We start from the raw sequence: 17,791 nt of genomic DNA on the forward strand, positions 1-17,791 counted from the left end.
CTGCTTTTCAATAAAATGTTATAGAGTACACACATACATACATATATTCTGAATATTAAGGGTTTTGGGGGAATGGCTACTTGTATTGTGGTGTTGTAAATCATCTTTTCATTTTTCTTGTTGATGAATGGAAGTTTTCCATATTAATGCATTTGAATTTATTAATCTCTTGCTTTAAAATTAGCCCTTTTATGTCCTAAGAAAACCTTGCCCTGATATATTCTTGTTGTGCTTGGATGCTATCTCTGTAATGGGCTTTTGCTGCTCCATGGATGTTTTAGAATCAGCTTATAGATCGTCTTGAATTTTGATTGGTATAACTCTAAATGTAGTGTTTCAATTTGGGAATATTGTCCTTTTGTTTTTTATTACTTTATTTAAATTAGATTATATGACAGCAGAATGCATTTTTGATTCATTGTACACAATTGCAGTACAACTTTGAATTTCTGTGGTTGTACACGATGTAGTGTCACACCATATGAGCAGTCACACGTGTTCGTAGGGTAATGATGTTGTCTTTTTATTTTATCAAATATTTGTCATAAGAATGGCATGTCATTCCATTTAAATAGATTGTTTAGGATCCTTTGCTAACATTTTCCAATACATTTTCTTCATATAGAACATGTAATATTTACATATTTTGTTACTTTTGTTCCTTAGTATGTTTTAATGTTGAATTTTTAAATGTTATTATGTTTGTTAATGGTATATTAAAAATGCTTTACTTTTTAAAAAGTTATTTAGCTGCAATTAATTGAATACTTCATAAACTATTGATAAATGTGAAACAAGCTCAAAAACAAATAAGTAAAATCAGAACTCCAGTTTTTTACTCTACAAATTACTTTTTTATTTTTATTTTTATTTATTTTATTTATTTTTTTAGCTTTCGGTGGACACAACATCTTTATTTTATTTTTATGTGGTGCTAGGGATTGAACCCAGTGCCTCACGCATGCTAGGCAAGTGCTCTACCACTGAGCCACAACCCCAGCCCAAACCTTTTTAATAAATGTTTTAATAAATATCAGGTGAATTGTCTTCTTTTTAAAGTTTATTGATATATAATTCATATGTCATAAAATTCATCCATTTAAACTGTTTAGTTCATCATTTCTGGCTTTTATATGCAACCAGCACCATCATCTAACTTTCACAGTGTCTTGATCCTTAGAAGGAACCCTGTGCCCATTAGCCATCAGTCCCCATTCCCATCCTTCCCCATCCCAGTTCTGGGCAACCACTGATCTATCTGTGTTTATTTGCCTGTTCTGTGTGTTCCAAGTAAATCAAATAATGCAATACATGGATGGTTATTGGTAACTGATTTCATTCAGCATAATAGGATTCATCTGTTGTAGCATGTATCAGTACTTCTTTGCTTTTTATGGCCAAATAACACTTTGTTGTGTGAATTTATCTCACTTTGTTTTCTCATCAATTGATAGATACATGTTTGCACCTTTTGATTATTATGAGCATATGAGTTTTTATGTGACATAAATTTTCATTTCCCTACCATATATACTTTAGGATTGAAATGCAATACAATGATTCTGTGTTATTTTTTAAAAACCGCTCAGCTGTTTTCTGTAGCAGCTGTACCAATGTAGTACATTCTACCAACAGTATATGAAAGAGGTGAAGATTCAAGTGTGCAACCATTGTCACAGTCCAGGTTTAGAACATTTTGGTCATTTTAAAGAGTTCTTTCAGGGGCTGGGGTTGTGGCTCAGTGGTAGAGTGCTCACCTAGCACGCATGAGGCACTGGGTTTGATCTTCAGCATCATATTAAAAACATAATAATGTGTTCACCTAAAACTAAAGATACACATAAATAAATAAAAGAGTTCCTTCATACTCATTCACAAGGTCTGCTCCCATCTCCTGCAGATCCTGGAAGTGATCTGCTTTATCCTGCACTTTAGCTTTTCTAGATATTTTATATATAAATGGAATCATACAATATTGAAATGCTTTGTTATTTAGCTTCTTTCACTGAATATTATGTTTCTGATATTTGAGTTTGTTTTTATGAATAGTTTATTCCATTTGTTTTTTGTTTACTTGTTTTTTAGTTGTAGATGGACACAATACCTTTATTTGGCTACCACTTTATGTTCTTTTACTAGTTGGTGGGTATTTGGTTTGTTTACAATTTTGGCTATTGTGATTGATGGAGATATCACTGTCTGCATATAAGTTTGGGGAATGTTTTTATTTCTCTTGTTTAGCTATCCATGTGTGAAATTGTTGGGTCATTATATGTGTGTGTGTGATATATATTATATATGTATATAATAGTATATATAATATATGTATATAATATATATCACACACTCATATATAAAGATATATTTTATTATACATATTATATACATATATATGTGTGTGTATATATGTATGTATGTGTATATATATATATATATATATATATAAATATAATTGCCTAACTGTTTTCCAAAGTGGCTATGCCATTTTATGTACACACCAATATTTAGGAGGGTTTTATTTTCTCCCTGTCCTCCTCAACATTTTTTAAAAATTATAACTTATAGTGGATTCGTAGTGAAATTTCAGTGAGAACTTATTTGTATTTTTCTTAACTGGTAATGATGATGAACATCCATCTCTCTCTCTTTTTTTAATGTGTTGACTCGACATTCATATAATATCTCTTAAATTCTCAGCCCATTTTTTAAAAAGTGGTTAATTTATTCTTGACTTGTAAGGATTATATGTATATGAGTTACAATATTTTCTCCCATTCTGGAGCTTACTTTTCATTTAATGGATATCTTTTGAAGATTTTGATAAAGTTCAATTTTTCTCTTTTTTATGGCTTGTGCTCCTGTTATATTTAAGGATTTGTTCCTAACTTTTTGTTGTTGTTGTTCCTAACTTTAGTTCACAGATTTTCTGTTTGTTATAGAAGCTTTGTTGTTTTTGAGTTATTTCAGTTTTTAAGTTTGTTGCTTCAGATTATGATCCAAACAAATGTTGTTATTTTTGTAACTACATTTGTGAAATAAAGGTTTACACTTAATCATTTATTTACTTTTGCATGTGGATATTCAACTATTCAGCACCATTTATTAGAAAGACCGTTCTTTTTCCATTGAATTGCTATGGTACATTTGTCAAAAATAAAATGACCATGAATGTGAGAGTTTTTTATGGGGATTATTCTGTAGCATTATCTATTTTTCTATCTTTATGTCAGTATTACATGATTTTGGTTTCTCCATAGCTTTATAGTAAGTTTTGACCTTAATCTTTCCCCCTTCTGTTCTGGGGAGAACGTAGGGCTGAGCTCACGCCTGCTAGGCAAGTGCTGTACCACTGAGTTATATTCCCAGCCCCTCTTATTGTCAGATGGAGTATCCCTAAAGAGTGCAGGCTGGCCTCAAACTTGGCAGTCCTCCTGCTCCAGCCTGGAGAGTAGTGGGATTATAGGCATACAGTACCAGGCCTGGCTTAAAACAATTATGATGGATTTTGATAGATGAATTTGGGAAAAATTGACCATCCCTTGCCATGTTTATTTTTCACCTTGAGACAGGGTCTTGTGAAGTTGCCCAGGCTGGCCTCAAATTTGTGTTTTTTTCTGTCTCAGCCTCTGGAGTCGAGTGTGCCACTATTCCTAGCTATCTTGTACTTTAGAGTGTATGAGTTTTGCACATTTGTTAAACTTCAGGTGTTTTTTTGTTTTGTTTTGTTTTGTTTGCTATTATTGTAAGTGAATAAAATCCATTTCTGTTGCTAACATATACATGAAATGCTGTTGAGTTTTTTTGGTTTTGGATCTAACCAACCTTTCTTTCTTAACCTTCTTATTAATTTTAAAAGTTCTTATTTTTTAAAGATTCCTTCAAAGTATCAGCCCACAAGATATTGTCAATCTATATGTCTTTATATTTTTTGCTTTATTATATTGAGTAAGCCTCACCTCAGACATCCATGTCTTTTTTGTGATGTTAGGGGGAAAGCATTAGACTTTCACTGTTAGTGTGATATTAGGTAAAGGCAAATATCTTAGAAGGGAAGGGTTGCTTTAACATGGAAACTATTAATATACATTATTGCTAGAATAAAGGACAAAAACCACATGATCCTGCATCCCAGTAGATGCAGAAAAAGAATTGGGACAAGAGCTAGCACATTTGTAATGAAACCAAATGAATAAATTCCAAAACTAGGTGTAGAAGGGAATGAAAAACTACAGCTACTACCTTAATTATAAGTAAAAGACTGAATATTTCTCCCTAAAATTTGGGTACGATGCAATATACTTAGACCACTTTGATTCAGTACTGGACTAGAAGTTCTAATCCTGTTTTTTTCTTCACTGTAATATTTGTACAACTGAGTTTTGGGATGTGTGGGAAATACTAAGGAACAAAAACAAAACTATTCATCTAGAATTAATCAATTTTTATATTATGTTTTTTTTTTTCTTTTTAGTACTATGTGTATACCTTGGTGTTCAATAACGTACATGTAACATAAAACGGATTTGAGTTCACATTTTATGCTTACTCTAATCTCATTTCTTACCATTTTCTTCCTGGCTCATTGCTACCCACTGAGTCATCTTTCAGTTCTTAGAACAGGCAAGTACCATCCCCCATGTCTTTTGCACATGCTAAACCTTCTATTGGAAGTTTTCTTCACTTAATTTATTTTGTTTTTATGGTTAGGGTTTCAGATATTGAAATATCTTAAATGTTATTTCTTGGAGAAGCTTTCCCGTATCATTTTATGTAAGGTAGCTTCCTTTCTGTGTCTTGTTTAAATGCCTCTATTATTTTCTTAATTTTCTGTCTCCTTGTTTTTGTCTGTTTCTCATGGATGTACACTGAGGGTTTCTTTTTCATGTTGTAATTCCAGCACATAGTGCCTAGGCTTCTAATTTGTTTAACAGTAAACAAAAGTGAATAGTATCTTGATTTTTCAACATCACATTCTGATTGTTTTGCCATATCATTTCTATGATATAAGTATGACAGTGTTATTTAAACATTTTCATTTCATAGACGGGGTTTCTATTGTCATGATTCAAAACACATCTAACACATTCAGTTTCATTGACTTGTATGAGAGATTAAACTTACCCATTTATTAATTTAAGAAACATTGAAGTAATCTGTGAGAGTAGTTTATTCTATATTAACTTACGTTAACTTTTATTACTTAAATATTTGTAAAATTTATATCTTCATGAGGTCATACATTGAGCTTAAAGGCGAGGGGTATAAGAATGCTTTAATAAAGACAACCCATTAAATCCAACAATTCTAGAAAGTAGCAGAATAACAGGCACAAATTGTGAATATTTTTAGAATATTTTTAACTCCTTAGATGGAAAATGTAGACTAATGAGCTTCATCAAATACTGGTATCTAGTGTTTTTTTTTTTTTTATGTACCATGTAAATTGAGACCATTGTATATGCATAGCACTAGAGAAAGTCGGTTATTTGTCTTTCAAATAACTGCTGAGCCTGCTGCTTTTGTTTTTTGTTGCCAAGTAAAATGTTACCAGGGTTTGAATTCTACTTCAGCTCTTACTAGCTTTGTGATTTGGAGTAGCTTAAACTCAATTCCCCCATCTATAAAATGGGATAATAATAGTTCCCTCATAAAAGGCTTATTAGTATTATGTTTGGCACATAGTAACTGCTCAGAAGCGGGTAGTTATCATTAGATAAATTTAATAGTTCTTGGTCCTGGGAGTGTTTAAGAGTAGCAGTTGTAAAGGTTTCTTAGGCTTCAGGGCATTATCTGCAGGCACTGACCAGCTCTTTAATAATAATGTTCCTCTGAAGATGTTGGCAGCATTCTTCATTGAATGTGCCTGTTTACTGACTGGGTTTTTTCTATACCTATACCAAAAACGACCTAGCTGAAAGATAGTGAAGTCTCATTAAGTTAAATCCTACAAGAGGTTACTGTTTGCAGCATTCTTAAATGTAGTCATGTTTACTTTCTTGTTCCAACTTGCATATAGAAGGTAATATAGCCCAGTGAAGTGACAGAGGAATGTGATTCCAGCAGCCTAGAGGCTGAAGCAGGAGGATTGCCAAGTTCTATGCCAGCTTCAGCAAATTAGCAAAAAATTTTAAAAAGGTCTGGGGATATAGCTCAGGGTTAAAATCCCTGGGTTCAGTTCCCAGTACTGCCCCAAGATGATGATGATGATGATGATAATGATGATAATATTTTTCAATAAAGGAGGAAATGTCAGTGAAAATAGAACAATTCTAGAATTTCAGTTGTTTGGTAGATAATGTTGACAAGGGGCTTGCCTGGGGTTTGGCTTCCAAGGTTGGGGATTGGGAATTAAGGAAATTCCCAAGGTCCAGGCACTTTCCAATAGGAGTACTAATATAATTGCAAACTTGGATATTTTTAAGTTCATGTGTGAATCACTTCCTTCTAGGTATAAATAGAAAAGTGATTGTTTTCTACTTCTCTGAGAATTTCTATCAGAATTTTATAGTCAAGGTCCAGTCTGTGTCCAGGATCTTTAGTTTGGGTCCTTGCTTAGTGCCTGTTTCCCTTCTATCAAATGGGATAATGCCTTCTGTGCTTATTTTGCTGAGTGACAAATGTTCCTTGGCAATGGAAAAGCATGTAGCTTATTTAATGATTCCTCCCATTTTTTTTTCTGTTTTCCTGTATATTTTTTAGATCACTGGTGGAGATGGCATGGTAGCCCAGAACTACATCTGTCACGAGTGTTGCCTCTTAGAGGTGTTTGTTTTATACTTGTACGAAAGAGTAGACACTTTTAGATTATTGCTGTTCTCATTCTTTAATTTCTTTTGTTAGAAAACCAATACATGCTTATTGCAAAAGAATTAGAAACTATAAATCAAATGAATGAAAATATTTCTAAATGCATAAATAATCACTGAATTTATTTTGTATAATTTTAAAATAATTTCAACAATGCTGAAACTATATTGTTTCCTATTTTAATCACTTTATGTATATCATTTAATCTAACAATATTCTTCTATGTTTTAATGACTACATAGTATCTCATGATGTAATAATATTCCATGATTTACTTATTTATTAGTTTAATTGTTTTTTACTTTGACATTTAATGATATTTCTGATTTTTTGCGATTAGAAATGCTGTACATAATGAACATCCTTTTTTTTTTTTTTTAAAGAGAGAGAGAGAGAAGAGAGAGAGAATTTTTTTAATATTTATTTTTCAGTTTTCGGTGAACACAACATCTTTATTTTATTTTTATGTGGTGCTGAGGATCGAACCCAGGCGAGCGTGCTAACCCAGCCCCATAATGAACATCCCCAGCCCCATAATGAACATCTTTATAGCTAAATATTTCTACATATTTTCAGTATTATTGTTTTTGTTTGTTTTTGAGGCAGGGTCTCACTCAGTTGCTTAGGACCTCACTGATTTTCTGAGGCTGGTCTCAAACTTGTGGTCCGCCTTCCTCAGCTTCTTGAATCACTGGGATCATAGGTGTGTAATGCTGTAGTAAGCTCTTTTTCTTTTTCTTCTTGTTTTCTTTTATTTGGATAAATGATAGACTTGGAATTGCTTTTGCTATATCAAGGAACATAAAACATTTTAAGGCATTTGATCCATGTTTTTATTGCTTTATTGAGGTGTAATTGACGTACAATAAGCTGCTCATGTTTATGGTATAAAACTGGATAATTTTTGACATATGCACATCCATGAAACCAACACCACAATTTAAAACAGCACATATTTCTGATCCCCCCCCCCTTGTACCTCCCTTCTTCAGGCAAAACCACAGATCTATTTTCTTTTACAATAGATTAATTTGCATTTTCTAGAATTTTATGCAAACAGAATTGCAGAGGGTATGTATCTTCTTGTCTGGTTTCTTGCACTAAGGATAATTACTTTAAGAATCATCCATGTTTTTATTATCATTAATATAGCATAGTATATTGTTGTGGAATAGTAAAATTACATTGTATGGATATGCCATAATTCTTTGCCTATTAGTGGGCATACATATTTCCAATTTTTAGCTATTAAAATACAATAGATTTACTTCAGATATTGGAGTATGTCTTTGTACAGATATAAGGCATAAGGCATTTAATATTTCTAACCAGATTTTGTGTTGGAAAAGGTATACTGTTGGTTATTGATACTTTTCTCTTTTCTTTCTTGGTGGTTTTTTTTTTTTTTTTTTTTTTTTTGACACTGGGTTCCATGCTGTCTCCCAGGCATGTCTGGAATTCTTGGGCTTAATGTGATCCTCCAGCTTCAGCCTCCCAGCTAACTAGCACTGTATACTACCATGCCCTGTTCCATTGCTGGTATTTTGAAACTGAAAAAATATGAGGGAAACTATAGGTCTTTTTTTCTTCCTTTTTTAAAAAAAAATATATATTTATGACGGATTAAGGATTTTTTGAATGTAACAATTGAATTGATTTAACAGAACACTCTTAGAAATTTGAAATTAATCAAGGTTAGTATGCAGAACCTAGGAACTATAAACATTTATTAATTAAGTAAACATGTTATCTGAAAAGCAAGGATCTTTTGCTCTCCTTTGATGAACTAATGTTCATAAGTAATTTATATTTTTCTGTCAAATGGCTCCTTCTGCATTGAACTTGAACAAGAAGAGTTTACTGAACTTCACAAAAGATATTCCTGAATCTGGTGTAGAATAGTTTCCAAACTATCTTTTCCCTCTTCTTAAGATACACAGTTGACTGAAGGAGGACCTGAGAAGGCTCCAGATGACATCAGAGCTGCTTTTCAACAGCCTTCTTGATTTCCTTTCTCAGAAAGCAGAGGCTCAAACCTTGGAGACAAACGGTGAGAGTATTTTTCAAGAGTCCATGGGGCTTAACATTACGACTTTAATATGCTTTACATATTTTTTCCTTAGTTGTACATTAGCTTAAAATCACCAGATATGTGCTTTATCTCTGTGAAGTACTTCACTAGGAAATGTGGTTAAAATCCTACCTTTAAGGAACTTACAAAGAAAGAATAAATGAAAATAAATAAAGGTAATCAAGAGTAAAGGAGGTTAAATGCAATAAAAATATATTCATGAGAATTCAGTGAGTGAATTACTACTGGAGAGAGGGATTTTGGAGCTTGAAAGAAGAAATGGTATTTGTGTTGATGATACTTAATTTGTTTTTACCAAATCCACAGAAGATGGATAGTCAATATAAAACCTGAAATAGAAATCTGGTTTCAGATAAAAAGTTAATTATTGTTTCGAGGAAAAAAGAAACTTGTTTTATTATTGTGGATTCATTGTAGTGTAGGTGTGTGATTACTTTTAGAATTATGTAAAGTGGTTACCTCTTAAAAGGCAGTTCTGGGAAATGATAAAGCAATTGAATTAGCACAAGTAGGTGGGCAGTGAACTAGAGATGAGTGAGTAGTTAATTCTACTCAGATTAACACGCCCGTTTTCTAGTGTAGCTACAACTTAAATAAATTTGTCAGATTTTACATTCTTGAACCTTAATGCTTTTTATTCCTGGGCAGAAGCAATTCATGTCAATCGGGGGAAAAGGGATAGTGGTTGTTTATGTTCCCATAATTACTTGTGCAGAGTTACCTTTTAACCAGCTAACTGAAGACTTTGATCAGAAAAGAGATAACAGTATACAGCATCCTAAAATTCACTGTTTTAGTTGACCATGATGTTTCAAAAAGGGGATGGTAACTTTGAATCCAATTTGTTCTTCACCTGTAGCCATAATATGCTTGTCCAGTGACAAAGCTCCCCTTTTCATTACTATCCTGAACTATCCTGATTAAATTCAGAAAACCCAATAATAAATTTGTGGGTTTTGTTTGTTTTGTTTTGTGGTACCGAGGATTGAATCCAGGAGTGCTTAAGTACTGAGCTACATCCCCAGTCCTTTTTATTTTTTATTTTGAGATGGGGTCTCACTAAATTGCTTAGGGCCTCAATAAGTTGCTGACACTGGCTTTGAACTTGTTATCCTCCTGTCAGCCTCCCAAATTGCTGGGATTATAGGTATGTACCACTATGCCTACCTATGAAGTTATTTTAATTGCTTTCCTTAATGCTTATATCATCTTATAATTTCACCAGAAAAGTTTTTAAAATATTATTTTTAAAAAGACTGCCTAAATCTACTAGTAATTATTTGGTTGGTATTTGCTTTTCACATTTTCCTGTATTTTTTCCTCTAAGTCGGAACTTACATCAACTAGATTTATATTTGTAAATACTACAGGTTCATTGATTGGAGTATAATTATGCATTAATGACTTGCTGATAGTCTGAAATCTGCTTCTCATATATATATATTTTAGTTGTAGTTGGACACAATATCTTTATTTTATTTATTGTTATGTGGTGCTGAGGATTGAACCCAGCGCCTCACACGTGCTAGGCGAGTGTTCTATTGCTGAGTCACAACCCCAGCCCCTGCTTTATATATTTGATGAAACATAGTGAATATTAATCTCCTTTCTTAACTTTAAATTTGTTAAAGTGAACATTATAACAGCATGCATTCCCATGAGTCGATATAATTAGTTTGTTCTTAATTTGTAATTACCTTTGTTTTACCAAATAACCAGAATGGTAACTAACAATCACTTAGTGATGGTTGGATAAATAAATCATAGATAGTCATCCAGGAAAGATATATAGCCAATGAGTTGCTCTTAGAAAATAATCCAATTTAGATATTTCTTCTAGATAAAAAGGATTGTTTAAGACATAAAAATGAATTGATTTTTCTATATGCTTTATGTATATTCAAAATTTTTCAAGATTTTAAAAGCTATGAATATGTCAAGTGTATTTTTTGTAAAACGAATTTTGTTAAACGGTTCCTCATTTTGAATGAGGAGCCCATGTTCAAATAAGCATGGAAGATGTTGGGGCAAATATGTCTTCAGTGGGTTTTTTAATATTCAGTGAACTATGTCCCCAAAAGTAGGATCTGGTAGACTGGTTATGACAAATTGAAGACTTTGAACTAATGTGTTTTATGAGTTTTTTTTATAGTTTATTGTATTGTCACACTCTAAAAACACTCATTTTTAAGAACAGTAATATCCTTTTGAGTGAGAGAACATAGGGGAGGGTTGGGGGGAGAAAAAGAAAAGAATTTGGTTAATGAATATTACAAGCCATATAAAACATGAAGTGTTTACATAGCTTTTGAGTATCATGGGTAGCCAGATTTCCCTTGCTCCTTGTTAGCTCCCCTTGAAAGAAATAGTTACCTGTCTAGTAACTAACAAAATAATTCTACCCTTTATTTTATTTTCATATTTTTTAGTGCTCTCTTTGTTTCAGTGTATAATATTTATTAGCCAATGTTGACAAAAATTAATGACAAAAAAGAAGTGAATATGTTGGGTAGAATTAGATAATTGACCATGAATCAGTTTAGCTGAAACTCTTGAATATAATGATTTTTTTTCCCACTGAAAGGAGTTTTTATGGTTATGTGCCATAAGTTTTCACTGGGAAGAATTCCTTGGGGGGGGGGGGCGGTAATGGAGATTTAACCCAGGGGCACTCTACCACTGAGCTACATCCCCAACCCTTTGTGTTTTATATTTTAAGACAGGGTCTCACTAAGTTGCTTAGGGCCTGGCTAAGTTCCTGAGGCTGGCCTTAAATTTGTGATCCTGAATACAGACATGCACCACCACACGTGGCAGAGAATTCTTTATAATACTTTTTTTTTTTTTTTCCTAGCTTGTTTGTATTGTTGATAACTTTTTTTTTGGTGGGGGGGGGGTGAGGTGGGTACCAGGGATTGAACTCAGGGACACTCAACCATTGAGCCAGATCCCCAGCCCTATTTTGTATTTTATTTAGAGACAGAATCTTACTGAGTTGCTTAATGTCTCATTGTTGCTGAGGCTGGCTTTGATCCTCCTGCCACAGCCTCCCAAACTGCTGGGATTACAGGCGTGCACCGCTGTGCCCAGCCTGTTGATAACTATTTTAACAAATATCTTGAGTGTTAAAACTTATGTTCCACATAGAGTTATCTGTCTATATAAAGATAAAAAATAACCAGTGACTCAACTGGTTTTAACAGTTGTGTTGCCACATTGGTAAAGTCAAGTAAATGAACTCACGGAAATGCTTTCCCCACACTTTAGAAAATATTTCTCAAAGAACATGGGATACAATCCAAGCCCCCACTGGTTGTCTACAGCCACAGATAATACAGCATTCTATACCTATAGTTATGTTTCCTATACATATGTACCTATGATAAATTAGTCACAGTAAGAGGTTAACACTAACAAGAGTAAAATTGACTAGTTATAATAATATACTATATCAAAAGTTACGTGAATGTGTTGAGTCTTTCTCTCAAAATATCTTACTGTTCCGTACTAACAAGGGAATAAAAGTGTGGAAAGAAAACCACTGATAATTGGACAGTGTAAAATTATTTGTTTAAGAAATAGCACTTTTTAGTAAGTATTTAAACTTCTAACTCAAGTTTTCAGGGGGACCATGGTACTAGAGAAATCAAGATCAATCCTTAATCTTATTAAGTCACCTCTGTTGGAATTAATTGCCATAAAGCAAGTTGGCTGTCTCATTGGTGTTTCCCTGGCTTCGTAGACAACCTTGGTAAGAAAATCTGGATGCTTGGCTGAAACCAAGTGTTGTCAGTTTCCAACATTGCTTCCATCCCCTCCTAATTCCCTTTCTCACAGCCAACTGTCTTATTTCACAGCCTTGTGATTTCCTCTTAACTGATGTCCTTGCCCACATCTCACAGCCACCAGATTTTCCTAAAAGTCCAATTTATTTGAGTAACTTCTCTAATCAAAAATGATGTAATGCTTCCAATAGCAAAATGCACATAGACAACAGGCCTTCCTTAAGTCAATCCTAACCTACTGTTACAATGGGAAGCATTAACCTGATTGGCATTTCTTCACAATTTGGTATCTTTAAAGAATGGACTTTCCTTAAGTCTGTTACCTAATATTTAAATTAATCTAACTACTATTTTGGGTAGAAAATCCTTACTATACCTTCATTATCAACTCATGTTTTTTTCTCTTTCATGAATGGTTTCAAATTCAATAATTTAAATAATTAAAAATTTGCTGATCAAACTGACTATTCACTTTCACTTCTTACGTAGATCCTGGTCTTTAACAGTGGTAAACCTGAAAGGAAGGTCCAATTTGTGTTTGCATGTTCTTATTTCATTTCATTATTTTAGTAACTCATTATTTTTAGTAACTTTTAAAAAGTACACTTTTACTGTACTTTTTAAAAAGTACACTTTTACTGTACTTTTTAAAACCCTCTATCTATGACAGATTAGGAATTAAGCAAAAGACATAGAATGTAAGTCCAAATTGTTCATTAAACTCAACAGACATCAAATTACTTTGTCACATTCCATAAAAGTTTCTAATTACTGAAAATTTTAGTCCTGTGAGATTACAAAAAGTTTCAATAGCAAACTATGCTGCCATGCTTCCTCTTATTATTCCCCAATGAATGCTAAAGCTTCTTTTTCAGTTGGTGAAACCTTGATTGTTCCTCCAGTCAATTCACATGCCACCTTTGTACAGTATATACATTAAAAACAGTTTTCTGCCTTGTCTCCTGATGTTTTTCCTAAAAAATTTGTGCTTCATTTGCTTTCTTCATTTTGTTCATGTCTTGGCTTAAGAAGTATATCACTATGTTGTTGATTGTATTTTTTCCTGACAATATTATTAAATCCACTAAATGCTAGTTTATCACTTACCCTTGTAGCTGCTTCTTTTAACAAATTTGTAGATTTGTTATTTCTTGTATGGTAAATTCAGAATAGTGACTGTGCAAAAATGAAAGCTATTTCAAGTTGTCCTTAACCACCTAATCTTTTTGAAAGGTTAGTTGGGCATGGTGGCACATGCCTTTAATAGCAGTGACTCAGAAGGCTGAGGCAGGAGGATTGCAAGTTTGCAGCCAGCCTCAGCAAATTAGGGAACTCCAAGACCCTCAACAATTGAGCAAGATTATGTCAGAGAGTGGGGAGGGGAAGAGTGGGGAGGTAACCTTGATGGTAAAGAGCCCCCAGGTTCAATCCCCATTACCAAAAAAAAAAAAATTATTTCCTCAGCTGGATCCTGGGGACTTTTCTGTATTAAGAGCATTTATTATCTTGCATAGTTATAGTAGAAATTCATGAAATTGACAATTGTTTAAAGACAAACAAAATTATACTTCTTGATTATTAAATAGACCAAGAGCAATTCTTAAACTGTAGTTATGTTTACTTTCTTGTTCCAATTTAATATAGAAGGTAATATAGTGAAGTGACAGAGAAATGTGATTCCAGCAACCCAGAGGCTGAAGCAGGAGGATTGCCAAGTTCTATGCCAGCTTTAGCAAATTAGCAAAAATTTTAAAAAGGTCTGGGGATATAGCTCAGGGTTTTATTCTTAAATCATGGAGGATCCAAGAGCGTTTTTGTTTATGAGAGTCATTACCTGACATTGTTTTAGAAATTTAAACTGAGAAAAAACTTTTAAAAATTCAAGAATGCACAAGGATGCATTTCATTAGCCATCAAAGCTTGACACATTTATAACCTCCGAATGACTGCACTGTACCCTCATGAAAGAAAGATACCAAAAGAGCAGATAACATTTTAGTATTCTAATATTCTATTGTTGACCTCCTATGCCTCCTGAATGGATTGTGGGAATCTTTTGGGGTCCCAGGACCTTACTTTGAGACTTGCTGTTTTATAGCAATTCATTTTTTCTAATTGTCAGCAGAATCTTCTATATTTTTATTTCAATAATCTAGCTTTTATGTATGTAGATTAGTAATATTTTTTAACATCTTCAAGCCTTATCATATTACCCACTTTTCTATTAATGTCTATACATAGAATGTACTGGAACTTATTACTAGTGTTGGTTTTGCTTACTCAAGGAGAAGTCATTTTATTTGTGGATACTCGTAAGGTCATTCCTAGTTATGTTCTGTCAGTAACCCTAGCTTTCAAGTGCTAGCCCTTTTTATGACTTAGGAGCTCTAAATCCTTCTTTTGTGATGAGACTCCTTACTTCAGAGGTTTTGGAGCTTTGGTTATTTTTGTAATGATTTTACATAATGAAGTTGATATTTTCTTTTGGGGGCATGACAGGCTTCCCTTCAAGTCTGCCTTCAACTCTTTTCTTCTCTCCTTTGTGTGACCTTCCCCTCCACTTGCCTCAACCTGATCCCCAATGCTGGCACTCCTTTTCTGAGAGTACAGTCTGCTCTCTGGCAGATATTTACTTGGCCCTAGTGACTCCAGTTCTTTGTCACTCTCTACCCTTTTACCTTGGCTGATACTCTGTTAAATTCTTTGTGAGGTCTTAGCAGGACAGTCAGTCTCTAGGGTATTTAACGACTCTTCAAATTACATGGGTACTGGGTCTTCCCTGAGAGTTCTGGGAATGCATCGTGTACCTGTCAGCGGGATGGGAAAACCAAGATGGCTGCTAGTCAGACTTGATTTACTAACAACTCTTTTTATTCCTTGTCTTTTTATCATGATGATGTCATGGTGTGAGCTGGAATTTCAGGACTTAGTATCATTATAAGTGATAATCTAGCAGCCTGGTGCTCACAAAATGTTGGGAGTTTTTATAATTTAATTCTGTGTCCTAAACATAGTAGGCGCTCAGTAAATGTTTGCTGAATTAATTTTTTTCTCATTAGCATTGGATAAAACTCTTGTCTCTAGTGACTATATTATAACATAAGCCAGGCATCTTGCTGTTATAGCCCAAGGAAATAGCCCTCATACTATTCTGAAAAGGTAAATGTTGCTGTCTTATTAAGAAAACTCTCACTTAATACTTAATGAATATTGATACTTAGGATGTACAGACTTCAGATTTTAAATGAGACATGACTCTGTCTCTGTTAAGTACGTCTACAGTAATATTATTTTTCTTAAAATTTTATATTAAATTATTTTAACCATGTTTTATACATATAGACTTGAGGTAATTGTTTTAATAATTTTCATCTTTCCTTGTTAAATAACACCTCATTTAATAGCACCAACAAATTGCTTCATAAGTATTCAAACAAGCCTTCTTTGTTTCAGAGCTTTTTCTTCAACTTTCCTTCCCTTGCCTTATTTCAAATGTGATTTCTTCTCTGCATTAACTGGTTCACAATTTCTTCTCCTCTCTAAGCCATCAACAACCCCACAGCTTCTGTTTTTATTTTTAATATGCATTTAATCATATCATTACTTATAAGTCGTTCACTGCCCACCAGATAAAGATCAGCTCCTCGGCATGGCCCTGACTCAAAGTCCTTGGTTCCAGTAGTATTTCCAGTCTAATCTGCAGTCACATTGGACAGCCTTCCTTCATCACTCCAGCTCTTTTCTGTCCTGTAAGTGCTATTTCTATAGCTTAGAATAGCTGCCATTCTCTCCTGCCTGGCCAGCTCTTACTCTTCAACCATCACTCACTGCCACCTGAACATACATACATGAACTAAAACCTAGTTAGAGCCTACTGTGTTCCTAGAGCACTTTTTAAATACTCCATTCATAGCAGTTAGCACGATATATACTTCTTGTCCTTTTACTTGGTGACTAAAGAAGAGATCACATGAACTATGCATGCTCATGTATTATGTAGCCACTACGTATTTCTCATGCTACCCCTTTTCCTGTGCCATTTGGGAAAATATGTCCAAATAAATTCAAGTGTGTGAAAGTGATTGAAACTCAACATAATCTTTATTTGTTCTATTTTTTGAAGGGGAATATTTTGTAACCCAGTGAACCTTAATAAATTCCATATCTTACACTAACTACTCTTTAGAACTACTCATGATATACTTTGCCTCTGATGGTAGCAAACTAATATTATAGATGGAGACGCGCTGATTTTAGAATATTGCATTTTAAGTATTATAACTGTTTGTTTCACTGGACTATTTCTGAGAGTTAGGACTGTTTTATTTTAAAACTTCCCAACTGTAGCTACTAAGTTAATTTTTGAGGGCTTGCCAGGGAAGAATCAAACACCCTTGTCTTAGTCTATTTTCTGTTAGTATAACAAAATGCCTAGTGCTGGGTAATTTATAAATAATAGAAGTTTATTTACGCATGATTCTAGAGACCAAAATGTAGAAGCATGGTGCTGGTATTTATTCAGTATCTGCTGAGGGCCTCTTGCAGCATTGTAACATGGTAGAGGGAATCAGGTGGCAAAACAAGCTTGCTAGCCAGTTACTCTTCTTCTTAGGAAGCAACTAATGCCATTATGGGGGCCTCACTCTCCTGACCTTATCTAATCCAAATTATCTCTCTAAGGCCCCACCTGCAAATACCATTAACATGTAAATTTGAGATTAAATTTCTGACTGGTGAATTTTGGGAAAACATATTCAAACCATGACAACTTTAATCTGGCAGTAATACTTTCTCTTGGCCCATGGGTTGGAACTATAAAAACATAATTTCATTCTGATTTTTTTCATAATAAGACTGGGGTTGCTTTACTCTGTGGAGTTTCTGTCTGCTTTTGATATTATGATCATTTTTTCCCTTTATCAACCTTATATATCCATCTCATCAAGAATAGGAAATTTAGTAATTATGTGATATAATTTTACTTGTGATTTTAGTAAATTATATGCAATATGTAGGAAATTCATGATTTTACCAGCTAAAAGCTTATTTTTTAAATGAATTCTAGAAATTAATGTTTATAGGAGTATTTCCTTAGTCTTAACCTGTC

At 33.6% G+C, this 17,791-nt stretch overlaps 1 protein-coding gene across 4 annotated transcripts in view; it reads left to right on the forward strand.

The window, feature by feature from the left end:
• Positions 1-17,791, forward strand: part of Nrip1 (nuclear receptor interacting protein 1) — a 156,216-nt gene that overhangs the window by 30,100 nt on the left and 108,325 nt on the right. For 3 of the 4 annotated variants that reach the window (XR_011708305.1, XM_071615125.1, XM_071615124.1), the window contains one exon: positions 8,740-8,857. The exons of the other annotated variant lie outside the window; for it this stretch is intronic. The gene's annotated coding sequence lies outside the window, so the exon portion shown is untranslated. The remainder of the gene's footprint in view (positions 1-8,739; positions 8,858-17,791) is intronic. 4 annotated transcript variants of the gene reach the window in all.

The sequence above is a fragment of the Marmota flaviventris genome, chromosome 8 (genome assembly GCF_047511675.1).
Source record: "Marmota flaviventris isolate mMarFla1 chromosome 8, mMarFla1.hap1, whole genome shotgun sequence".
Lineage (NCBI taxonomy): Eukaryota > Metazoa > Chordata > Mammalia > Rodentia > Sciuridae > Marmota > Marmota flaviventris.